Source organism: Equus quagga, chromosome 13 (assembly GCF_021613505.1).
Source record: "Equus quagga isolate Etosha38 chromosome 13, UCLA_HA_Equagga_1.0, whole genome shotgun sequence".
In the NCBI taxonomy this organism is placed as follows: Eukaryota; Metazoa; Chordata; class Mammalia; order Perissodactyla; family Equidae; genus Equus; species Equus quagga.
In genome coordinates, this window is record NC_060279.1 from 53,266,095 (window position 1) to 53,291,548 (window position 25,454).

Here is a 25,454-nt window from a genome sequence, read left to right on the forward strand (position 1 = left end):
TCAGAGCCTCAGTTTCTCTTCTGTAAAATGTAGACGATAGTACATCCTTCCAAGTGTGTCTTGTGAGTTGGACGAAATGAGGATGCCCAGTGCAGGGTCAGCCTCAAAGTGCTGTGCGAGCACGAGGAGCGATGGGTCCTTGAGGAAGGCAGACAAGCAGAAGGGAATGTTCTTTGAAAGAGTTTCACAATATGCTTAGGCTCATTCCTCGACCACATGCAGAGGTGACCGGACGTCTGCGGGGCCGGGTCAGTCTCCCTACACCCCAACATGTTTACCCCCTCCCCACTGAGGAAAATTCAGCGAAACTTCTTACTATGTCTTTTTGCATCTGTTATAGGTTGAATTGTGTCCCCAAAAAAGATGCATTGAAGTCCTAACCCCCAGTACCTCAGAATGTGACTTTATTTGGAAAGAGGGTTGTAGCACATGTAATTCGTTAAGTTGAGGTCATAATGAGAGTAGGTGGGCCCTTAATTCAGTATGAATGGTGACCATATAAGAGAGGAGATGGGTAAATGAAGACTGAGACACACAGGGAGAGGACAGCCATGTGAGAACAGAGGCAGAGATTGGAATGATGCAGCTACAAGCCAAGGAACTCCAAGAATTGCTGGCAACCACCAGAAGCCAGAAGAGGCAAGGAAGGGTTGTCCCCTAGAGGCTTCAGAGGGAGCATGGCCTCTGAATTTCTTCATTCTCATCCTCCCAGTTTGTGGGACTTTGTTACAGCTATAAAAAACCTAAGAAACGCGTTCACCGTCCGAGAATCTCTCTTCTGCCTTCCGTGCAGAGTCAGACTGAGGACTGAGCAAATTAACCTAAGAGCAAACACTTTGTAAAAACTTTTTGTCGGCGTTCTGAGGACATAACCTAGCAGTTCTCTTTACCGGACCTATTTTTTGCTTGTTGGCTGGTCGCCCAAAGTTTACCTTGACTGAAACTCAGTCTACAAGGAAAACACCTAGATGATTTGAGAAGGAAAAAAAAAAAGAATCTGAAAAATGGGTCAGTCTGGCTGTTGGTGCAGGTTCCCTGAGGAAGAGAAACCTTTTGGTCCCTCCCACCATCCTGGCGGACGCGTCTCTACCGTCACTGTGCATAGACCCAGGCAGAAGTGGTGAGGCAGGCCAGCATTTGATTGTGCGAGGCACTCGTTCCCCCTAAAATAAGCATGATTATGTAACGCGCATGCTGACTGGGATTTCCTGGGCCCCTGAGAGCTGAGTAAAGTCAGCATGAACCCCCATTCTGCTCCTTTGGGAAGCCCTGAGTGTTCTCAAGCCCTCTGTGGATCTGGAGGGTAGGGATGGGTTAAGCTTACTTCTTCTGGCCATCTCTGACCCCAGACTCTTCTTCTGCTCTGCAGTCATCCCTCATTAGTTGACTAGGGCATGATTTCCTGGGGTGGAGAGATGGGAGGCCTGGGGAAACACCAACTTACTCGTTTATCCTACCTGTTTCAAGCCTGAGCGACTGTGACCGGACTCCTGCTCCATCCTGCGAGTCACTCCAGATTCTTCTGATAAATCCCCACACACAGAAGCCTTCCCGAGAAAGGTTTTTAGCAGTCCTTCCGGCAGGGATGCCTCTGACATTTGGCAAAGGAGAACTTCAAGGAGCCTGAGGCGACACTGAGTTCACATTCAGATGACCTCTATTCTTGGTTTGGTTTACTTCCTTCCAGTCTTTTCCCTACATGTGTATATTCCTATTTTTTAAAGGGACTCAGACATAAAAACCAAAAGAGAATTATACTTGTTAAACTAAACAATATGGAATTATATATTAAAGGAAAATGAAATCCTATGATGTTTTTAAAACTATTTAATTTTTAGTACCTAATACATTCATATAGTAAAGTATCACAAACGTACAAAAAGGCATATAATGAGAAGTAAATCTCCCTACCCCTGCCGTCTCCCAGCCGCCTGATTACTCTCCCTGAAGACAACCAATGTGCTCAGGTTCTCACGTCTCCTTCCGAAGACAGCCCGAGTGGGCCTTCACAACATGACATATACGTGTAAATATCCATCCATCCATCTATGTTCCCCCCTTCTCAAAATGGGAGTATACTGTGTATAGTGTTTTTCACCTTGCTTTTTTTAAAAAAATTGAATGTATTTCAGAAATCTTTCCACATCAAAACGAAAAAGATCTACCTTTTTTCTTTCTTTTTAGCAGCTACATAGTATTTCACCTTATGTTGTTCTGTAACTAATTTAACTCTTGTTTGGTATATTTAGGTTGTTTCCTGTCTCTTGCTATTCCAAACCATGCTGTGACGAATATCCTTGTGCAAGCAGCATTTTTGCGTATGTGAGAATAAGTCTAGAAAAACTTCCAGGAGTGGATTTGCAAGGTCAGTGGGCATAGGCAGTTTGAACTTTGATAAATATGGCAAATTACCTTCCTTAAGTGTGGTACTGATTGTCACTCCCATCAGCTGTGTGTGAGGGGAACTGATTCCCACACCGTCTCCAACATGTGTGCTATCAAACTTTTCCATATTTGCAGATCTGGGAGGTGAATCATGGTGTCTTTTTTTCCACTTCTCTTATTATGAATGATGTTGGGCATCTTTTCAAATATCTAAGGGTCACTTGTAGTTCCTTTTCCATAAACCATCCATTCATATCTTTTGCTCACTTTTCCATTGGGTTGTTGGTCTTTTCCTATTGAGCTGTAAAAAAGCACCCCACATATTAAGGAAATTAGCTCTTTGTCTGTATGTGCATATACTGTCATTTTAAGTGACTGCCTAGTTGTCCACAGAGTGGCTGAACAATATCTATCTTTGTTAAACATTTAGATTGGGTCTCGTTTTCTCCTACTACACATGGACTGTTTCCTGTGTTTTATAGAAAAAGCAAGATGTGACAGTTTGATTCTTTTCATAACTCTTACCAGAATTTCTCTCAGGGAAGGAAGTATTTTTGGGAAAATACCTTGATAGGATTGGGGTGGGTGGAGCCTGCATGCAAAGTGGTCAGCAGGGACCAGGACCTAAGCGGGGCGGCCTCTTTGCATGGAGCATGTGTGTGGACTGGGGGTGATATCAAACCTGAAGTGAGTTCGCTCACCCCTTGCACAGCAAGCCAATGTCTGACACCAGGTGTAGTGGAAGCAAGTAGAAATTTTCTTATTGCACAGCACTGAGCAAGGAGAAAGGGTAGCTAACGCTGAAATCCCAAACTCCTGGAAAAGCTAAAAGTAGGGGTTTTTATTTGGGGTTTTAGGTAGGGGAGAGGGAGCATATGGCCTTACTGGTCAGCTGCTTTCCCACCAGCCTGTAGCTCCTTGGCGGGGAGGAGATAACAAATCCAGGTGGTTGTCCTTCGTCATTTGTCTCCATGGCGGAGGGTGGAATCTGGAGCCAGGAAGCCAGGAAGTAAGCAGGGAATGAGTGCTTTTGTTCTAACCCCATATATGCTGGTTTTAATGTAGGGGACCTGATATCAGGGCCAGTATCAGGGCTGCTATATTTTCTCCTGAAAGGAAGGGAGGAGGAGAGAAAGGAGGAGGGGGAGAAGGTGGAGAGAGGCTAGGCCACACAGGGAGAAGACCTCCAGAAACTTCCTGGGGATAGGATGGCCAAAGGGCATTTTCAGTCAGGTGATGCCCCCTACTCCAGGTGAGGTAGGTACTGAAAACACAGAGCCCCCCTCAGGCTCTGCCCTGCAATGGTTAACCTGCTCAGCACACATCTGCAGAGTTTCTACAACATGCCAGGTCCTGTTCTAGACTCTGAGCTACAGCTGGGAACATGAGAAAGTCCCCATCCGGTGGAGCTGATGTGCCAACAGAAACAGACGGTAAACAACTACGCAAAGCTGTACAGTGTACATCAGGTGGTGGTGAATGGAGTGAAGAAAGACAGGGCAGGTGATGGGGTGGGCATGCTGGGCCAAGGGAGGGTTGTATTTGGAATGGAGAGGCCCAGGCATGGCCTTCTCATAAGGGGCACTTGAGACAATGGAGGGGAGGGAGACAGGGAACAATGAGCCATGATGATGTCTGGAGGAAGAGGGAACCAAGCACAAGCAATGGCAAGAAAATGGAGGAGAGGATGAGGAAGGGGAGGGAGGGGAGGAGGAGTTATTCAGAGTCAGCTGTGATCACAGTGCTTCCTGTGAGTAAATATTTGGGCGTGTAGTTTAACAAAGGGGCTGGACCTGGAGCGGGAGGCCTCTGTCAGAGGAGACGAGGCTGTTACAACTCCTGCCCCTCCCCAGTGGGGAAGGCCAGAACCTTCCCCAGGCTGTGGTACTTCTGGTGGCTTGGTATCTGAGCCAGTGTATGTGTTTCAGGAAAGGTAGGGCTGCCCCTGCCGACAGCCAGGCTTGTGGTGAACATCCTGGTAGCTAGAGCTTTGCTCACATTCTGGATTATTTCCTTAGACTGGGTCCTCAAAGTGGACTTCTCAAGGGATATATGGACTTTATTTTCATTTTTATTATTGTGTTAAAATACACATAACATAAAATTTACCTTCTTAACCATTTTTAAGGATACAGTTCAGTGGTATTAAGTACATTCACAGTGGGTTATGCAGCCATCACCACCATCCGTTCCCATAACTCTTTTCATCTTGTAAAACTGAAACTCTGTGCCCATTATCCAATAACTCCCCATGCTTCCCTCCCCTCAGCCCCTGAGCCATCATTCGATTTTCTATCTCTATGGATTTGACCACTCGAAGTACCTCCTCTAAGTGGAATCATATGGAACTTATCTTTTTGTGACTGGCTTATTGCACTTGGCATAATGTCCTCAAGGTTCCTCCATGTTATAGCATGTTGCAGAATTTCCTTCCTTTTTAAGGCTGAATAATTGTATGTGTGTACCACATTTTGCTCATCCATTCATCCATTGGTGGACACGTGGATTGCTTCCATGTTTTAGCTATTGTGAATGATGCTGCTATGAACATGGATGAACAAATATCTCTTCAAGACTCTATTCTCAGTTGTTTTGGCTATATACCCACGGGTGGAATTGCTGGGTCGTGCTCTATTTCTAATTTTTAGAGGCACCTCTATACTGTTTTCTACAGCAGCCGTACCATTTTATGTTCTCGCCAACAGTGTACAGGGTTCCAATTTCTCCACATCCTCGCCCACACTTGTTTTCTGTGTTTTTGGTATAGACATCCTGATGGGTGTGAGGTGGTATCTCACTGTAGTTTTGATTTGCACTTCCCTAATGATTAGTGATGTTGAGCATCTTTTCATGTGCGTGTTGGCCATTTGTATGTCTTCTTTGGAGAAAGGTCTCTTCAAGTCCTTTGCCTATCTTTGAATCAGCTTGTTTGTTTCTTTGTTGTTAAGTTTTAGGAGCTCTCTCTATATTCTGGATATTAATCCTTTATCAGATGTTTGTTTTGCAAATATTTTATCTTGTTCTGTGGTTTGCCTTTTTACTCTGTGGATAGTGTCTTTGATGCACAAAATGTTTTACCTTTCATGAAGTCCAATTTGTCTATTTATTCTTTTGTTGTCTGTGCCTTTGGTGTCATCTCCAAGAAATCACTGCCAAATCCAATGTCATGAGCTTTCATCCTATGTTTGCTTCTAAGAGTTTTATTGTTTTAGGTCTTACATTTAGGTCTGTGATCCATTTTGAGCTAGTTTTTGCATATGGTGCTAGGTAAGGGTCCAGCTTCACTCTTTTGCATGTGGATATCCAGTTCCCCCTCCACCATTCGTTGAAGACTGTCCTTTCCCTATTGAATGGTCTTGGCATCCTTGTCAAAAATCATTTGACTGTATATGAGGGTTTATTTCTGGGCTCTCTGTTCTGTTCCATTGGAATTTTTGTGTGTTGAATCATCCTTGCATTCCTATCTCAGTTGGTCATAATCTTTTTAATAGCCTGCTGATTTTGGTTTGCTAACATTTTGTTGGGGATTTTTGCATCATTGTTCATAAGGGATATTGGTCTTCAGTTTTCTTTTCTTGTAGCATTTTTGTCTGGCTTTGGTATCCGGGTAATGCTGGCCTCCTAGAATGAGCTAGGAAGTGTCTCTCCTCTTCCATTTTTGAAAAAGTCTGAGAAGGATTGGTATTAGTTGTTTTTTAAATGTTTGGTAGAATTCACCAGTGAAACCATCAGGTCCAGAGCTTTTCTGTGTTGGGAGATTTTTTATTGCTGATTCGTCTCCTTACTGGTTATAAGTCTATCTGGAGTTTCTACTTCTTTGTGATCTAGTTTTGGTGGGTTTTGTCTTTCTAGGAATTTGTCTATTTCATCCCAGTTAACCAATTTGTTGGCATACAATTGTTCATAATACTCTCTTATAATCTTTTTTATTTCTGTAGAATCAGTAGTAATGTCACCACTTTCATTTCAGTAATTTGAGTCTTCTCTCTTTTTTTCTTAGTCCATCTAGCTGAAGGTCTGTCAATTTTGTTGATTTTTTTTAAAGATTGGCACCTGAGCTAACATCTGTTGCCAGTCTTTTCTTCTTCTCCTTCTCCTTCTCTTTCGTCTCCTCCTCCTCCTCCTCCCCCTCCAAAAGGACCCCCCCAACCCCAGTACATAGTTGTATATTTTAGTTGTGGGTGCTTCTGGTTGTGCTATGTGGGATGCCACCTCAGCATGGCCTGATGAGTGGTGCCGTGGCCATGCCCAGGATCCAAACCAGCAAAACCCTGGGCCGCCAAAGTGGAGTGCACAAACTTAACCACTCGGCCATGGGGCTGGCCCCTTGTTGATGTTTTTGAAGAACCAACTTTTGTTTCATTGGTTTTTCTTTATTGTTTTTCCTTTCTCCATTTCATTTCTCTCTGCTCTAATCTTCCTTATTTCCTTCCTCTGCTAGCTTTGGGTTTAGTCTGTTCTTCGTTTTTACTTCCTTAAGTTGTAAAGTTAGGTTGTTGATTTGAGACCTTTCTTGTTTTTTAAGGTAAGCATTTATAGTTATAAATTTCCCCTTAGCACTGCTTTCACTGTATCCCATAAGTTTTGATATGTTGTGGTTTTGTTTTCATTCATCTCCAAGTATATTCCAATTTCCCTTATGATTTCTTTTTTCGTCCATTGGTTGCTTTTGTGAATTTTCCAGCTTTCTTTATGTTATTGATTTCTAACTTCATCCCATTGTGGTCAGAGAAGATACTAGGATATCTATCTTTTAAAAAATCTATTGAGACTTAATTTGTGGCCAAACATGTGGTCTATCCTGGAAAATGCCCCATGTGCAGTTGAGAAGGATGTGTATGCTGTCGCTGTTGGGTGGAGTATTCTGTGTGTCTGTTGGATCTCATTGGTTGGTTGTGTTGTATAAGTCTTCTGTTTCTTCACTCATCTTTGGTTTGGTTGATCTATCAATTATTGTGAATAGGTATTAAAGTCTCCAACTATTATTGTAAAACTGTCTATTTCTCCCCTTAATTCTGTCAGTTTTTGCTTTATATATTTTGGTGGCCTTTCATTAGGTCATAAGTGTTTATAATTGGTATATTTTCTTGCTATGTTGAAACTTTTATTAATATATGATGTCCTTCTTTGTCTCTTGTAACTTTTTTTGATTTAAAGTCTATTTTATTTGATATTAGTATAGCTACTCCTGCTCCCTTTGGTTACTGTTTGTGTGGAATATCTTTTTCTATCCTTTTACTTTCAACTTGTTTCTGTCTTTGAATCTCTTGTAGACAACATATAATTGAATCATGTGTTTTTATCCATTCTGCCAGTCTCTGTCTTTTGATTGGAGAGTTAACCCATTTACATTTAAATTAATTACTGACAAGGAGGGACTTCGGTCATTTTGCTATTTGTTTTTCACATGCCCCATAGCTTTTTTGTCCCTCATTTTTTTGCATCCTTGTCTTCTTTTGTGTTCAGTTAAGTTTTTGTAGTGAAACATTTAAATTCCTTCTTAATTTTCTTTTATGTATATTCTATAGCTAATTTCTTCGTGGCTGCCATGGGGATTACATTTAACATCCTAAAGTTATAACATTCTAACTTGAATTCATAGCAGCTTAACTTTGATAACATACAAAACCTCTCCTCCTTTACAGCTCCATCCCCACCCCTTTCAGTTGTTGACATCACAAAACTACATCCTTATACATTGTGTACCCAAAACATAAACTAATACTTCTTTTAAATGCATTTGTCTCCTAATTTATGTAGAAAACAAGATTTGGAATTACAAACCAAAGTTACAGAATATTAGCTTTTACACTAATGATTGTTTTTCTCTAAGTGTGTAAGTCTCTTAAATCCTATAGAAAACAAAAAGTACAGTTATAAGCCATTGTTGCAATAATACTAGCTTCTCTAATTACCCATGCGCTTATCTTTATTGAGATCTTTATTTTTCCATATGGCTTCAAGGTACTGTCTAGTGTCCTTTCACTTCACGCTGCAGGACTTCCTGGAGCATTTCTTGCAGGGCAGGTCTAGTGGTCATGAACTCCCTCAGCTTTCGTTAATCTGGGAATGCCTTGATTTTCCCCTCAGTTTTGAAGGACATTTTTGCCAGACGTAGAATTCTTGGTTGGCAGGTTTTTTCTTTTGAATATATGAGCCTACTGTCTTTGGGCCTCCCAAGTTTCTGATGAGAAATTTGCAGAGAAGCTTCTTGAGGATCCCCTGTGTGTGATGATTCACTTCTCTCTCGCTGCTTTCAAGATTCACTCTTTGTCTTTGGTTTTTGAAAGTTTGCTTATAATGTGTCTCAATGTGGGGCTCTGAATTAATCTTCCTTGGAGCTTGTTGAGCCTCTTGCATGTTTACATTCATTTCTTTCATCAAATCTGGGAAGTTTTCGGCCATTATTTCTTCAAATATTCTCTCTGCCCCTTTCTCTCTCTCTCTTCTCCTTCTGAGACTCCCACAATGCGTATATTTGTCCACTTTATGGTATCCCGCAGGTCCTTTAGGCTCTGTTCATTTTTCTTCAATCTTTCTCTTTCTGTCCTTCAGCCTTGATAATTCTCACTGTCCTATCTCACAGTTCCCTGATTCTTTCTTCTGCCTGCTCAAATTCACCTTTGAATCCCTCTAGCGAATTTTTCATTTCAGTTATTGTACTTTTCAGGACCAGAATTTCTTTTTGGTTCCTTTTTAGGTTTTATATCTCTTTACTGATGTTTCCGTTTTGTTCACACATCATTTTCTTGACTTTCTCCACATCTTCCTTTAATTCTTTGAACATCTTTAAGACAGTTGTTTTAAAGTCTTTGTCTAATATATCTACCATTAAGTCTTTTTTCAGAGACAGATTCTGTTGAATTACTTTTTCCTTTGAATGGGGCATACTACCATGTTTCTATGTATGCCTTGTGATTTTTTGTTGTTGTTGAACACTGGAAGTTTGAACCTAATAAAGTGGTAACTCTGGAAATCAGATTCTCCTCCTTCTCCAGGGTTGCTGTTTTTTGTTATTTTTTTTCATTTATTTATTGTTGTAGATTGTCTCTGTGCTGAGGATCAGCTTGAGGTATACACTTAATGCCTTCTTATGTCTTTTCTGAGCCTTTCCTTGGGCATGTGCCATCACTTTCTAATTTTCCCCTTATATGCAGTTTTTTTGTGAATATCCTAGTCTTTTCTTTTCTTTTTCTTTTTTTTGAGGAAGATTATCCCTGAGCCAACATCTGCTGCCAATCCTCCTCTTTTTGCTGAGGAAGATTGGCCCTGAGCTAACATCTCTGCCCATCTTCCTCTACTTTATACGTGGGACACCTGCCACAGTGTGGCTTGATAAATGGTGCATAGGTCCATGCCCAGGATCCAAACTGGTGAACCCCGGTCCACCGAAGCAGAGGGTGCAAACTTAACCACTATGCCACTGGGCTGGACCCTTGAATGTCCTAGTCTTTAATGTCTGGCTCCCAAAAGGTGAAAGGCAAAAAGTGAAAACAGGGTGTGGTCAAGGGGAAGAGCACAGGCCCTTTAAATCTCCTGGCAGTCAGTTCAGCTGGAGAGGGAGCGGCTTGAAACAATGGAGGAACTTGCAACAATGACTGCCTACCTCTTTGTCCTCACCTCTGTGATCAGAAGCAGCAATCAGCAGTCAGAGAACAAATATCCAATATTTGGAGGACAGGGTCCTTTTTACCCACCCTAGCTCCTGCAAGCTGTGTGCAAGCTGTTCCAGGAACTCATGCACAGCTGCCTGCCATGTGGCTGAGGGGTGGGGGCTGGGTAGCTGCCACTGTGCTAAGAGCTGAAATTGAACACAACTGACCACAACTTAGTGTCCATGTCTTCCCCTGGGAGTCACAAGCCTTCAGCAGACTCCAGAGTTCCAAAACAGTTACATCAGACAGATTTTGCCAGTGCAATTGTTGTGTAGATGGGGAGGTGGCTTCCTGGTGGCTCCTACTCTGCCGTCTTCCCAGAATTCTCTCCTGGACCTTTATGTTTAAAGCGTTTGGGACCAGGTTGCTAAATTTCTCTCTTAGAAGGCTGTGCAGATGGAGAGGCTGCCGGCAGCTGGGAAGCTGCCTGGTCCCACAACATTTATCTCTGGTGGGGAGGGATGGAGCCAGTACCATCACCAAACCCCAAACCCACATCAGCCCCTTGCCTTGGTGGTTCCTTCTGGCCCTCATGGTGAAATGGAGGGAGTATTGAAACCTTGAGGAGCTGGCATCTGAGGCATTCAGATCTTGTCACAGTGTCTGGTTTGAAGAGAGAACTAGCTTACTGTCTTATGTGTCTCACAGTGTTCTTTCTCCTGACTTCTTGAAGGTGTCCTGCGCCTTTCTGGGGCTCAGAAACCCTTCTTGAAATGGACAGGCGAATGTTTCCCTACATAGAGACCTACCCAGTAGGAGACAACAAGATGACTTTAAGAGATGCATGGACAGGGTATGCACGCATTGGATCATAAAGTGAAAACTTGGCCTCTTCTCAGTTCTCTTTTATCCTCCTGATCAGTCAAGGAGAAAGTCTCAGCTAGGTGCTGATGTCTGTAGCCCCTCTCACATCCCTAATCTGCTTTTCAGCAACGGGAGGCCAGGCCGTGGCTCAGAGTCCCGGCGTGTAACACAGCCAGCTCCAGGTCAGCAGCATCAGCTTGGTTCTGTTTCTCTGCGGCTTCTTTTAGGGTCAACTTCTGTTCATGGCGAAGGGTACTTTAGAAAATAAAGTTAAAAGCGAGACGATTTCTACAAAAATGTTAAGGAAATGATATTCCGATTCTCAGAGAAGGCAGAAATATCCTCAAACATGGGTAGAAAGCCTTAGAAATTATGTACTTATCCCTACAGAGTGAGATGGCGGGAAACTTCATGTTATGTGTTTCTGCAACGTTTAGAACTTTTCAAATGAGTGCAGATTATGTTTTATAGCAGCAACGTAATAAAGAGCCATGGAAATGATTGTTTCGTTCGGGAAGAGTGTGTGTTGAGGGTAGTGTGGGGCTTCAGTTAGGAAAGACCCTCTGGATTCAGGACAGGGTTTGAATCCACTCTTTACTTCTTGACTTCTCAGAGCCCGTTTCTTCATCTGTAAGATGGAGGAAACGATGGCCTGGAGAGGTTGATTGAGGATCCACTGAGGAAATGCAGGATTTGGGATGCTGCAGCCTGATGCCCAGCCTGTGCAAAGAACTCACTGTGGGAGAGCTCACTAGCGTGGCCCGCAGGCTGGGCGTGTCCCCGCGTGGTGCTGTGCACTTTATACATAGTAATGTCTCTAATCCTCAGAGTGACCCTGTGAACTAGATGCAAAATCAGCACCCCTATTTTCAGATGAGGAAACTGTGGCCCAGAGAGATTAAGAAACTTGCCCGAGGTGGCAGAGCACTAAACATTGAAATCAGAATTTGAATCCAGGCCTCCTGACCCCAAAGGTTCTTTTATTTGCTCCACAGACCCCCGTGAGACGGGCTGGCATTAACACTGCTTGACATATAAGTGAACAATGACTCAGAGAGGTCAAGGACTTGCCTGGTGTCACCCAGGAAGTCAGTTTGGAGCAGTGGGGCTCAAAACCGAGGCTCCAATCCACCGATCTCCTACCCCACCAGCCCCCAGCGTTTCTTCTGCCCCTGTTTTGTGTGTCTGGGTACTGTCAGCTGGCACAGGAGGAAGTGGTTCAGGTGACCCACCCCGGAAGCAGAATTTCTCTTCTAACTTCAAAGGGCCCAGCTTCTGGTCACTGGTCTCTTCTTTCACTTTAAAAAAGTATGCATTTTAAACTACACAAGTAACACATAATTAAATCCTCCTTGCAAAAAGTTAAACACTGTATGCATAAGGCTGAAATCTCCATTACTCTCTGCTCCCGGCCCCAGGTTTGAGGCGACCAGCTCAGTGGATTGCCTTCCAGAACTTTATCTAAGCCTTTGCAAAATAAAAATCACACTTATATTGGGTTTACTAACTGCAAGGCCCTGTTTTAAGCACTTTACACGCATTGATTTGTTGAAGCCTCTGAGGGAGGGGCTGTTATGATTCTCATTCTGCAGATGAGAACATCGAGGCCCAGAGAGGCCACACAACTTGCCTGATGCCACACAGCCTGCAAATGGTGGAAAGGTTGGTCCCGAACCTAGACAGCTTGGCTCTAAGATTCATGCTCTTAACTTCTAAGTTATAAAAACATGTTGTTATAGACCTGTGGGAAGAGATACAGTATGGAGTTTTTGTCTATGTGTATTTTAAGTCAAATGATATTATATTATGCATATTATTATACAGCGTGTCTTGTTTATTCAGTAATACGCGTTGAGGATTGAGCCGTGTCGGCATGTAATCCGTGGCCTTCATGCCCATAATCCGACGGTGTGGTTACACTGACTTTATTGGTATATGTGTTGTTCAGACACTGCGGCAGGATTTCCTTATCCAGCGCTCTGTGTCCTGGGCTGTGTGGCTCTTTATATAGCTTTCCGCTGAGCAGTTAGTTTCGTCGAGTCAAAGTGGAATGCACTTTTTTAGTAGTCACTGCCCATTTGCCCTTCAACATAGGCAGACTGACTTCCCGGCCGTGAGTCTGAACCTCAGGATCCAACTTCTCTCCTTTCTAGCTCGAGCGTCTTCATCCCCCCGGACTCCAAAGGCAGCACAGGACTCCTCGGGGAGCCTCGTCAGCTGCCTGGTTGGAAGTAAACAGGGGATTTCCAGACCTCGGCTTCGGTTCCAGTGTGGTGTGGGTAGCTGAGGCGGGTCCGTGTGGCAGGGCTTGGCAGAGCCACAGAGCTGGGGCACAGGTGCCAAGGACCGGGCCAGGGCAGAGGCGGACTTCTTGCTTGGGTGAAGTGGTGAGTGAGACCCTCAGGGTCTCGTCTACATACAGCCACCTCACTGGCCTTCCTGTCCCCAGCCTTTCAGAGGGCAAGAACCACTTGGCTCAGGTTTGCTGGAGAAGCAGAGTGCCATGTGTGAAGGAACACGGAGCTGGGCTCTCTCCACTGAGGGCGGAGAGCTGGGTGTCATCGGGGCCTACAATAGTATAGTAGTTCCCAAGCTTGTCAGCACATCAGAATCACCTGGGAAGCTTCCAGAAGTCCTGATGTCTCCGTTCCACCCACAGAGGTTGTGCTGTGATTGGTCTGGGGTGTGGCCCGTTGGATTTGTGTGTCTGTGTGTGAGGAAGATTGGCGCTGAGCTAACATCCCTTGCCAACCTTCCTCCCTTTGCTGAGGAAGATTAGCCCTGAGCTAACACTGCTGCCCATCTTCCTCTATTTTGTATGTGGGATGCTGCCACAGCATGACTTGATGAGCGGTGCGGTCTGCGCCCAGGATCTGAACCCACCAACCCCGGGCCACTGAAATGGAGTGTGCCAACTTAGCCACTATGCCACCCAGCCAGCCCCAGCTGTTGGGAAGTTTTTAAAGACCCCCAGATGATTCTAATGTGTAGGCGAGTTTGGGAGCCCCTGGCCTGACAGATCCAGGGAGAGGCCTCTGGAGGCCTCACCAGCCACTTCCTGTGGGTGCTGGGCCCAAGTGGCCAGCACCGAGTGGGAGAGGCAAGGCCACCACCTGGCCAGGGGCTGTCGGAGCCGGGCCAGGACTGGCTGGTGGGAACCCTGGTCCCAGAGGAGGGTGCATCTGGAAATCCTAGGGGTTCCTTTGGTGGAAAGTTCAAGTCTTTCAAGCAAGAACATGGCTGAAAGAGGATGTTTAAAGCCGACTGGTGTGGACTGGGACCCAGATTCTCTGGTTCCCGGTGACAAGCTGAGAGAGGCCTGGCTGGACAGGGACCACCCAAGTCCAGGCCTTGTGCCGTGGGGCTCTCTCTGGAAGTGCCCCCCGGGGGGGGCTGCAAAGCGAGGAGACATTCGCTCAACTTTGGGCTTTGCAGCCCTCTAGCTGGACCTGGCAGCTTGGCCTGGGCAGGTCCCCTCGCTGCTGGGAGCCTCAGTTTCTGCATCGATAGAGCCCTGTGGATCCTGTCCTTGTGAGGGACAATAAAGACGGTGGTTGTCAAAGGAACAGTCATTCCTCACATCATCATTGTCTTCCCCCCCCATGGAAGCGTCTCTATGTCAGGGACCCCTCTTGCCTGCTCGGCCAGCGTTTGTGGGTGACAGAGGAAATGGCTGCTAACATCTCGCTGAAGGTGCCCCCAAAGGAGGGAGACTCTGGGGCGGGGCTGCCTCGCCTTCCAGAAAGAGACCTCTGGGTGAGGCTGGCCCGGCCTTTGCTGTGAGTACCAGCGAAGCCGTCCCCTCTCAGGTCTCAGTATTCCCATCTATAAAGTGGGCCTGGCATTTCCCCCGCAGCCAGGACTCTTCTGGCTCTGTCCCCCTTGCACATTCCAGCGTCCTCGGAAGCCCGGGACTGTGATGAGCCACCCCAGGGGGACGCGGAGGGCCTGGGTTCTCTGCTGTCACTTCTTGCAGCGCTTGGCATGAGCGGACTCGAGGGCCTCTGTGGCCTCTGGTCCTCCCGGGACCCCAGGCCTGACCTGTCCCCTCGGTCCTGAGAAACTCACTTCAGCAGCCGTCTGCCTTTTGCGAGGATATTTCTGTCCAAATGTCCATCCGTGTTGCGGTCGTGCTGGGGATGCCTTTCTTTTCACCCCTCTGAACACATCCTTTCTCACCCTGACGTTAGCACTCGCAAGCCTTCCTATTTCTCTCCCTCCCTTCCCACGGCCTGTCCTCAGTCGCCCTCTTCTGCCCTCTTTTTTCCTGTCCTGGAGCCCAGGAGCCCAAGGGCAGGACCCCATGGTCCCCCAGCATCATGGAGACAGGGCTTCCAGCCTCCCACGGGCCCTGCCCCTCGGCCTGCCCCTCCCAGCCAGCCCCGGGGCCAGGTAAGGCAGGTGGTGCCCCCTTGTAGAGATGAGGAACAGGTGCTCACGAGCCGGGGACCTGTCAGCACCTGATTTTCCTACCTCGCGGCCTTGTGGGGGCTCCCCCTTAATCCAAGCCTCGAGAGTCAGGAAGAGGGAAGGAGGAAAAGGAGCTGCAGCCAGAGGTCTGTGACTCCAACCGCATCCTCTCCTCCCTCCCCTCCTTCCTTATACCCAGTGCTGGGGGCTGGGCGGCCGAGGAAGCAGCGATGACAATGACGTTACTGGTAGTGTTCGCTGACATGTCCTGAGCCTCTTCTCCGCCAGACGCCATGTCGGGGATTTTACCTGCTTTGTCTCCCAGCCAGGTAGACATTATTATTGCCCCCACAGCAGACACTGTCGGCGCTCCCTCTCATCTCTGCTCGAGGCCTCTAATAGGCCGGTGTGCCCACCCCCCTCCGACGACGTGGGGTGGGTCGGCTGATAATATCCTCATGCTGCCCCACAGGAATGCCTCCCTCCCCTGCCTGATGGGAGTGGTTCACAGCCCATGTCGGGGTGTGACACCCCAGCCCCCTGCCTGTTAAGGGCAGGACAGACTCTGGTATTACTCACCCTCTAGGGCTCCCCATGCATCAGACTGAGGCTCATCTGCTCCTGAAACCACATCTTTACTCAGCTTCTTCCTCCCCCCTATCCTACTCCCCTTACCTCCCCCAATAATAACTTTTACAGATGCCTCTGTCTTGGGCGCCACTTCTAGAAGCCGGACCTAGAACATCCCTATTTTACAGATGGGGACCCTGAGGTACCAAGAGACTAGGTAATCTGACCAAAGTTACACGGCTGGGGCTGCGCAGAGGCTCCCATCCAGGGCCCTGGGACCGAAGGTGATCACTCTTAATCAGAATCAGGCGCGGCCCCAGCCCCCAAGGTGTCCCCAGCCTGCTGAGGGGAGCTGGCAGGCCGAGAAGAAATGACAGGGCAGGGTGGCAAGACCTGCCACGGAGAAGGAAGTAGAGAAGGTTAGGGAGTGAAGCCCAGTGGCGGGGCTCGACTCAGTCTGGGAGGGCAGCCCGGAAGACCTCCCCAAGGAGGGAGCGAGAGGCCAGCTCGGTCCAGAAGGAGAAAGAGGAGTTTGCAAGGTGGGAAAAAAGGGAAGGGCGTCTGTACGTGCAGGGCAGGGAGTTGTGGAAGAGGATGGCAAGGCGGGGCTGCGAGCAGTGTCGCTGCGGGCAGGGCAGCACGTGTGTGGGAGGGCTGGGAGGTGGCCGGGAACCAGATGGTGAAGGAGCGTTTGTGCCTTCGGCCTTTGAGCCTTCCTGACATATGCACATCTGCTTTGTGAAAGTCATGTGAGCATGGAGTGAATTTTGTCTGGGCCGTGGTGGGGCTGGTGGAGGTTTAGACAGAAATGAGACCAGAGCCGAGGTTTAGAGATGACTCTGGCCGGAGGGGTGTGCGTGTGTGCGTGTCGGGACTGGAGGTGGGCGGGCTCTCCAGGCAAAGGGGACGGCGAGGGCCTTGGGGCTGCAGGGGGGGCCCTGGGTTGATTCCTCCACTCCCTCCTTTAGCCTCTACGCCAGCAGCACCTCCAGGATGGCAGGAAAGACTCCCCAAGAGCACAGCGATGAGGGCTGGGGAAGGGGTCACCTGCGTAAAATTGAAGCCGGGGCCGTGTGAACCCCCGGTGCACACCCCTCAGGGAGGCCGGCACCCCGACAGGCCTCCAGGCGCGCCCCCTGCCCTCTTCCCTCTTGCTGTCTGGACCTGGAGGGGCGGGAGCGCTGGACCACAGATCTGCAGGCCTGGATTCCCTTTGGGTGCTGACTCTGTCTGACTTCACGAGCCGGGGCACCTCCCTGTCTCTGTCTCTGGGCCCCAGGTTTGGTGGCCTTGTCCCAGGGGTGCCTTGGTGATTTTTAGGGGTACACTTCAGACAAGGTGCTCCACTACCTTGCTTTCTGTAGAACAACAATAAAACTTTACGCATTTGGGTAACATGAACCTCGAAATTCATGTGTAAATCCAAACCTGCCAGCTGTGCATGGAGAAACTGACGGAAGCACAGGGACTGAGAATATTCCGTTCCATTCTTTGACGGAGACTCCAAATAAAGATTTGAATGACAACCAGTATAGTGGAAGTAATAGATATATTTAATTTTTTAAATTAATTTTAACTCGATAATATATGCATATGGTACAAAATTCTAAAGGGTCCCCTCCCTGGGGACAATTACTATTGTGAGATTTTTTCCCAGAAATATTCACATACTTAGAAATATACACGCGCATTTTTTCTTGACACAAATGCAGCATACTCGATATCCTGTCCTGCCCTTGCTCTGTTTTAAGGCTTAGTGCATCTTGGGCACTGTTCCATAGCATCCACATGGTTCTGCCTCTTTCTTTTTAGTGGTTGTGTAGGATTCCGTCTCATAGATGTGTCATTATTTAGCCAGGTCCTCTTCAATGAGAAGTTAGGTTTTTTCAATCTTTTACTATTATACATAAGGCCATATTAAATATCCCTGAACATCTGTTATTGTGCACATTATGCATATATCTGTAGGCTAAATATCTTGGTGTGGAATCACTGGGTGTGACTATGTGGCGTTTGCAATTTTGGTAAATAAAGATTGTATCGGCTTACACTCCCATTAGCAAGAAATCAAAATGCCTGTAAGTTCACGCCCTTGCCTACTGTGTAATAGCTTTGTCGATCTAAGAGCTGAAAAACAGGACAGTCGTCCCTTCTTATCTTTGCTTTTGCTTTCTGCGGTTTCAGTTCCTCACAGTCAACCTCGGTCCGAAAATATCAAACAGAAAATTCCAGAAATAAATAATTCATAGGTTTTAAATTGCACAGCCTTCTGAGTGTGTGATAAAACGTCCCAGCGTCCCGCTCCATCCCACCTGGGCCGTGAATCATCCCTTTGTCCAACGCATCTGCGATGTATCTGCTCCCCACTGGTCACTTAGTAGGCCTCTCGGTTATCAGATCATCTGTAAAGTTCGTCCTTTAAGTGAAAAAGTGGGAGTTTTCAACTTAATAAAGAAGGAAAGAAAATCGCATTTTGAGGTTGCTAAGATCTATGGTAGGAATGAATCTTCTATCTGTGACATTGTGAAGAAGAAAAAAGAAACTGGTCCTAGTTTCGCTGTCGCTCCTCAACTACGTGTGTATAGGAAACAAGGGAGTGTATATAGGGCTGCACGCCATCCGCGGTTTCAGGCGTCTACTGGGGGGTCTTAGAATACACCCCCCGAGGATAAGGGGGGGCTGATGGACATCTGTTTTAGCTTTGATGCATGTTTCTTCCATTTCGTGGGAGGTTGAACATCTTTTCACATCTTTAAGAGCCGTTTGTATTTCCTTTTCTGTAAACTGTTGATGTTCCTTGCCCACTTTTCTGTCAGGTCGTAGTTCTTTTTCTTATTGATTTGTAGTAATTCTTGATATGTTAAAGACATTTATGGCTTTGTGATGTAACTAGCAGATATTTTTCTACTTTATCATTCATCTTTTCACCTTTTTTTGCTGTATTCTTTGGAATACAAAAATTCTGACTTGTATCTGGTCAGTTTCATCCAGTTTTTCTTTTATGATTTTTGGATTGTGTGTCATACTTAGCTAGGCCTTCTCTACTCTGAAATTATTATTTTTTTAATTTTTTTTTGAAGAAGAAGATTAGCCCTGAGCTAACATCTCCTGCCAATCCTCCTCTTTTTGCTGAGGAAGACTGGCCCTGAGCTAACATCCATGCCCTTCTTCCTCTATTTTATGTGGGACTCCTGCCACAGCACGGCTTGATAAGCGAGGTGTAGGTCCACACGCGGGATCCGAACCAGCAAACCCCAGGCTGCCGAATCGGAGCGTGTGAACTTAGCTGCTGCATCACTGGGCTGGCCCCGGAAATTATTTTTTTAAGAAAACTTTTCCTATGTTTTCTTCTAGCATTTAAAAATTTTTAACTTTTTTTTGTTTTGAAATATAACACAGAAAAAAATGCAAAAAAAACTAAACGTACAGCTTCATGAATTGTAAATTGACCATCTATCATCTAGTACTTTCATGGTTTAACTTTTTACATTTAAATTTTGGCCCACCTAGACTTTATTCTGGCATAATTTGTGAGATAAAAATCCGTCTTTATTGAAAAAGAATATCTTTTTAAATGTCATGGAATATTTTAAAATTTGTCATATACCAAGCACAAAAGGGAAATCTCAACATATTCCCCAAAGCAGAAATTTCATAGGAATTATTCTTTGTACAGTACAGTGAAATGAAAAATTAATGGCAAAGTTTTAAAAAATAATTTACCTTTCTATTAAATGACTCAGTTCAAAATTATAATTTACTAGTAATCTAATATAAATTTGATGTAAAACTTCATGTGAATTTGTGGAAATCGACCAAAAGTGAAACAAAAGTGTTTTATTATTTTTTAAAAGGAAAAAACTAGAAATGACCTAAGCAATAAACTGACTCAAAAATTTAAAGAGTAACAGTCTCCGTAAATCGGGGAAAAGAAATAAGAAGATAAAAATAAAAATTATAAAACTAGGAAAGGGAAAATGCTGCAGAATCGATAAAAGAAAATCAAAGTTTGTTTGTTTTTAAACAAGAGATACCAACTGCTAGCAAATCTAATAAGGAGAAAAAGACAAAGTAAAATAAACTAATTTAAATGTAAAGATGTGAGGAGATTTAAAATATTATATGCAAGAAAATATATACAACTGTGGGCTATACTAAGCTGGAACATTCTTGACAAAAAGAGCAGTTGTCTCAAAAAAACATAAATGGCCAAAAGTTAATTTTAAAATAAGTGGAAAACAATTAACACAATGAGGGAAATTTTTAAGTTGTCAAGTTTGATTTTTTTTTTTTTTTTTAGATTTTATTTTTTCCTTTTTCTCCCCAAAGCCCCCCGGTACATAGTTGTGTATTCTTCGTTGTGGGTTCTTCTAGTTGTGGCATGTGGGACGCTGCCTCAGCGTGGTCTGATGAGCAGTGCCATGTCCGCACCCAGGATTCGAACCAACAAAACACTGGGCCGCCTGCAGCGGAGAGCGCGAACTTAACCACTCGGCCACGGGGCCAGCCCCAAGTTTGATTTTTTATGAACTGTTCAAACAACTTGATAGTGTTGAGAAGGATTCTGGCTTCCTCTCTGGGTGAGGCGGGAAGGTTCTGGGCCACAAAGGCATGTGATGTGGGCATGTGATGTGGGCCGTCTGGTGCTCTGGAGGACGTCCGGGAGAGCAGAAGAGGGGAGTAGGACTCCTGGTGCAGGGATCCAGGTGAGAAAGGATGGTACCAGGTCCAGGCAGCAGTGCTGGAGGAAGGGAGATTCTGCAACACGCTTGGAAGGATGACGCCATCGCTGGCCTGAGTTAGAGGAAGCGTGAGGCGACCCTTCGCCGAAGTGGCGAAGGTGGTGGCGGAAGCAGGCAGCTTGGGAGGGAAGGTGAGGAGCTCAGTTTTGGACTCGGAAATCTTTCGATTCGTACGAGGCAGCCAAGAGGAGTAGTTGTGAGGATTAAAATAGATGAGGCCGAAAGGCACTGGCATTTTGCAAATATTCATTGCATCATCTGTTCAGCTTTTGCAACCACTTTTCCGGTGAAAATGTAGTTTTGGACCTATAACACACAAAAAATGTTAAACTAAAATATTTCCTCCATAAGTATGAATAACTTTTCACTTTGGATCTTCAGCCTCCGTCTGTCATACTTAATACAAATATTTATCCTCCTTTATTACCTTCCTATTTCTGTTTAAGTTTTATTATTTTCCATGACGTAGGGAACTTCCATTTCTGTGAGCCATCACAGATCATTTCTTGTGCTTACTCTCTCATCACGTATTTCTCTTTCTACACATGGCAGAAATGTCTAGTCTAGTTTTTACTGCAAATGTTTTTATGGGTTTTTTTCACATGAAAATGCACCTGTTAAAAAAGTTCGAATGGTACAAAGTGGCCCAAAAGAGTACAGCGTAAGGGCTCTCCTTTGCCTGCGTGCCCCAGGTCCCCTCCCCAGACACAATCCTGTCACCAGTCTCTTGTGTAGCCTTAGAGCGGGTCTCGAGGTATGCAAACACACACACGCGTGCACACACATTTGAAACACACACGTGCCCAAGCTCGTTAAATCTGGATTTACTGAATAGGATACTTCAGCAGGAGTCTTTATCACTTGGCATAATGTTTTTGTGGTTCATCCATGTGTAACATGTATCACTACTTTGTTACTTTTTATTACCAAATAATACTCCACTGTATAGATGTATCATATTTTGTTTATCCATCCATGAGTTTTTTGACATTTGGGTTGTTTTCACCCTTTGGCTATTATGGATAATGGACCCTTGTGGATGAGTTTTCAGTGTGGGTATATGGTTTCATTTCTCTTGAGTATAGACCTGGGAGTGGAATTGCTGGATTTTATGGTCCCTCTCTGTTTAACGTTTTAAGGAACTGCCAAACGGTTTTCCAAAGTGGCTGTACCATTTTACGTCCCCGCCAGCAGTGTGTAAGGGTTCCCATTTCTCCACATCCTCATCAACACTAGTATTGTCTTCTCTTTCATTGTAGCCGTTCTATGTGGGTGTGAAATGGTATCTGGTTGTGGTTTAAATCTGTCCATACAGAACATTTTAATTTAATTACTTAGTTAAAAAATAATTCTTGCAGCCGGCCCGGTGGTGTAGTGGTTAAGTTCACGAGCTCTGCTTCGGCTGCCCAGGGTTCACAGTTCAGGTGCCAGGTGCGGACCTAGCACTGCTCCTCAAGCCACGCTGTGGTGGCATCCCACATAAAATGGAGGAAGATGGTCACAGATGTTAGCTCAGCCACAATCTTCTTCAAGCAAAAAGAGGAAGATTGGCAACAGATGTTAGCTCAGGGCCAATCTTCCTTACACAAAAGTAATAATAATAATAATTCTTGAGCCAGCCCTGATGGCCTAGTGGTTAAAGTTTGGCATACGCCACTTCGGCAGCCCAGGTTTGGTTCCCGGTGTCTATCAATAGCCCTGCTGTCGCAACAGCTCAGTAGGAGAACTGGAAGGACTTACAACTGGAATCTACAACTGTGTGCTGGGGCTTTGGGGAGGAAAAAAAAAGAGAGAGGAAGATTGGCAACAGATGGTAGCTCAAGACAAATGTCTCCTAGCAAAAATAAAAATTCTATAAGTTTAAAATACTTGGATTACTGTGTGTTTTAATACTATGTATTATATATAATAATATATACACTACTATATATTTAATACTACTTTTTCTCTTAAGACCATTGAATATTGAATGGTGAGTTTTAAGTGAGTGTGAAGCTAATTTGAACTCTATTCCATTCCTTGGATCCAATTTTCTATTTTTTTTTTTTTTTAAGATTTTATTTTTCTCCTTTTTCTCCCCAAAGCCCCCCGGTGCATAGTTGTATATTTCGTTGTGGGTCCTTCTAGTTGTGGCATGTGGGACACTGCCTCAGCATGGTCTGACGAGCAGCGCCATGTCCGCGCCCAGGATTCAAACCAACGAAACACTGGGCCGCCTGCAGCGGAGCGCGCAAACTTAACCACTCGGCCACGGGGCCAGCCCCCAAATTTTCTATTTTTAATCCAGCTTTAATGACAGTCACTTTATAATATGCTTTGTTATGTTGGGAAGTCTCTCCGTTATTGCCTGCCTCTTCCAGCACATAGGCTTTGATCTAATTGTCTTCATTTTTTTTCTTGTTATCTAATTCTAACTTACAATGTTTATTATGAAATACCTAAAGCGTGCAAACACTTGTCGTTTCTGCCCTTTTTTGTCTAAATGATGTATAATTTTATCAAGTTCTCTGCTACAATTTAAGTGCCTTCAATCTACATATTAACCGGAAGGGTTTTTTCCTGTCCTTTCCGTGGTCACCAGCAGGTCTGTCGGAGTCCATTTGGGCTGCTATAACCAGGTGACACAGACTGGGTGGCTCACTCAACATGCATTTCCTTCTCACAGTTCTGGGCGCTGGGAAGTCCAAGATCAAGGTGCCAGCAGACATGGCGCCTGGTGAGGGCTCCTCCTGACTTGCAGACGGCCGCCTTCCCCACATGGCGGTGAGCAGACAGAGGAAGCAAGATCTTTCCTGCCTCTTCTTAAAAGACACTAACCTCACTGCGAGCCATCCCCCTGACCTAATGACCTCCCAAAGGCCCCCCCTCCAAATACCATCCCACTGGGGATTTGAGCTTCAACATTCGAATGTGGGGGCACGCAAACATTCAGTCCATAGCAACGCTTCATCTCGGTTCGTTCCTGCCTCTCTTCATTTCTTCTGTGAGAATTGACAGTTTTGTTTCAAAAGATATTATTAGTACCCCAGTACCTCTTCAACAGGATCTATTTTTTCTTTTCCTTTTTTTAATTAAAAAATTTTTTAGTTGAGATATAATTGACATATAGCATTGTATTAGTTTCCAGTGTCTTTTTTCTTTTCCTATTTCGAACTACAGCGCTCGCCTCTGTTCTGTTAGAATGTGCCTATTTGTGCGGATTTATCTAAGGTCCTGGAACTTTGTAGGTACAGTCCTTACACTTCGTAGATACACCGTCAGTGCACACACTGATCTTTTGCCTTTCTGTCTTTCTTCCATGTGGCTTTTAGCCGTGTTTTTTCTTGTCCGTTTCACATTGTTAGCCAAGCTGTCAAAAGTTGCATTACATAGGCATTGGTGCTAGGGCATCATTTTATTGAGTTCTTGGCAAGGCAGCAATCAAAGCCTCTGGGTTTTCTCATTAAGAAGAATATTTACTCTCAATTGTTTAAAAAACACTTCCTAGTGTAATAAGAAAGAAGATGGGAGGCCAGCCTGTGGTGCAGTGGTTAAGTTTGGCATGCTCCACTTTGGTGGCCTGGGTTCATGTGTTTGGATCCCGGGTGTGGACCTATACCACTCGTCAGCCATGTTGCGGTGGTGACCCGCATATAAAGTGGAGGAAGACTGGCACAGATGTTAGCTCAGGGCTAATCTTCCTCAGCAAAAAAAAAAAAGAAGAAGAAAGAAGATGACAAATCCTAACCCTTTTGGAGTTTTATTGGGAAAAGAAGTTGGCATCTGCCATGAGGACTATTCCATTTTCATCAAAATAAATTAGCTGTCATGAATCTGCTGGATTTGAAGGGCACACTCTGATGCCACAAGTCACTGTAAGGTGAATGTCCGAGTTGGAGAAGGAAGAGGGGCATCCTCTGGGCCCGATGTGGCAGGAGGTGACACTAGGGAGGACTGGGCTGTGCAAAGTCTAGAGGCAAAAGGAGCTGTGGTCTGGGAAGGATCTGCGCACGAAGGCAAGGGGACTGTTCCTGCGCCAAGTGTCCTCCGAGGGGTCTCTGGAGGAGGGTTCGGGCTGTGCCTTTTTTACAGCATTCCTCTTGGAATTTGGGATGGTGGGGAGAGCGCCTGTCTCCTTTCTCCTTAGGGGCCTCCCCACTGGAAACAACCTGCAAATCCAGCTCAGGCCTTGGGGCTTGGCCGAGGCACCCATGAGACCCTCTCCGCAGACGCACTAGAACACCTATGATGAACCAGGAGGCCAAGTAGGTGACCTTTCCCCTTTCCTCCTCTCTCCCCTCCTGTCCACTCCTCCACCCTCCTCCTGCTCCCTACCACGACCTGCCCCCACCCGGACTGACCTCACTGGGCTGCCCCCAAAACGGCAAGCTACCCTTGGCCACCATTCAGCAAATCAACCAGGGCCCGAGACAGCATCTGATCTACCCGTTTCATAGATGGTGTGACCAGGGCCCAGAGAGGGAAGAGACTTGCTCAAGGTCATACTATGGGTGTTTGGGCTAGGATAGGCTAGTTTGTATTGCAGTAACAAACAACCTTCAAAGTCCTCGGGTTACAGCAACGAAAGCCCGTTTCCTGCTCCGACTTCTCGTCTATTGTGAATTGACTGGGGCCTCTGTTCCACATTATCCTCTTTCCCGGACCCAGGCTAAGGGAGCAGCCAAGATCTGGAATACTGCCATGGTCGAGGAACAGAGAGAGCGTGCTGAACCGCACACGGGCTCTGAAAACTTCCGCACAGATGGGACACGTGTCATTGTTTAGCACATTTCATTGGCCACAGCAAGTTTCATGGCCATGTCCGATTTCAAGGGGCGGGGAAGTTCGGTCCTACCAAGGGCCTGGAAGGAGCAGAAGGACGTATCTGTGAGCAGCCCAGATGCTCAGC

General features: G+C 45.7%; 1 protein-coding gene across 7 annotated transcripts in view; it reads left to right on the forward strand.

Annotated features, from left to right (window-relative positions):
* Nucleotides 1–25,454, forward strand: part of NLRC5 (NLR family CARD domain containing 5) — a 90,792-nt gene that overhangs the window by 1,504 nt on the left and 63,834 nt on the right. For 5 of the 7 annotated variants that reach the window (XR_006891516.1, XM_046681726.1, XM_046681721.1 and 2 more), the window contains exons 2-4: nucleotides 1,468–1,666; nucleotides 2,250–2,365; nucleotides 24,693–24,810. The gene's annotated coding sequence lies outside the window, so the exon portion shown is untranslated. The remainder of the gene's footprint in view (nucleotides 1–1,467; nucleotides 1,667–2,249; nucleotides 2,366–24,692; nucleotides 24,811–25,454) is intronic. The other 2 variants (XM_046681722.1, XM_046681723.1) reach the window with 2 other exon arrangements.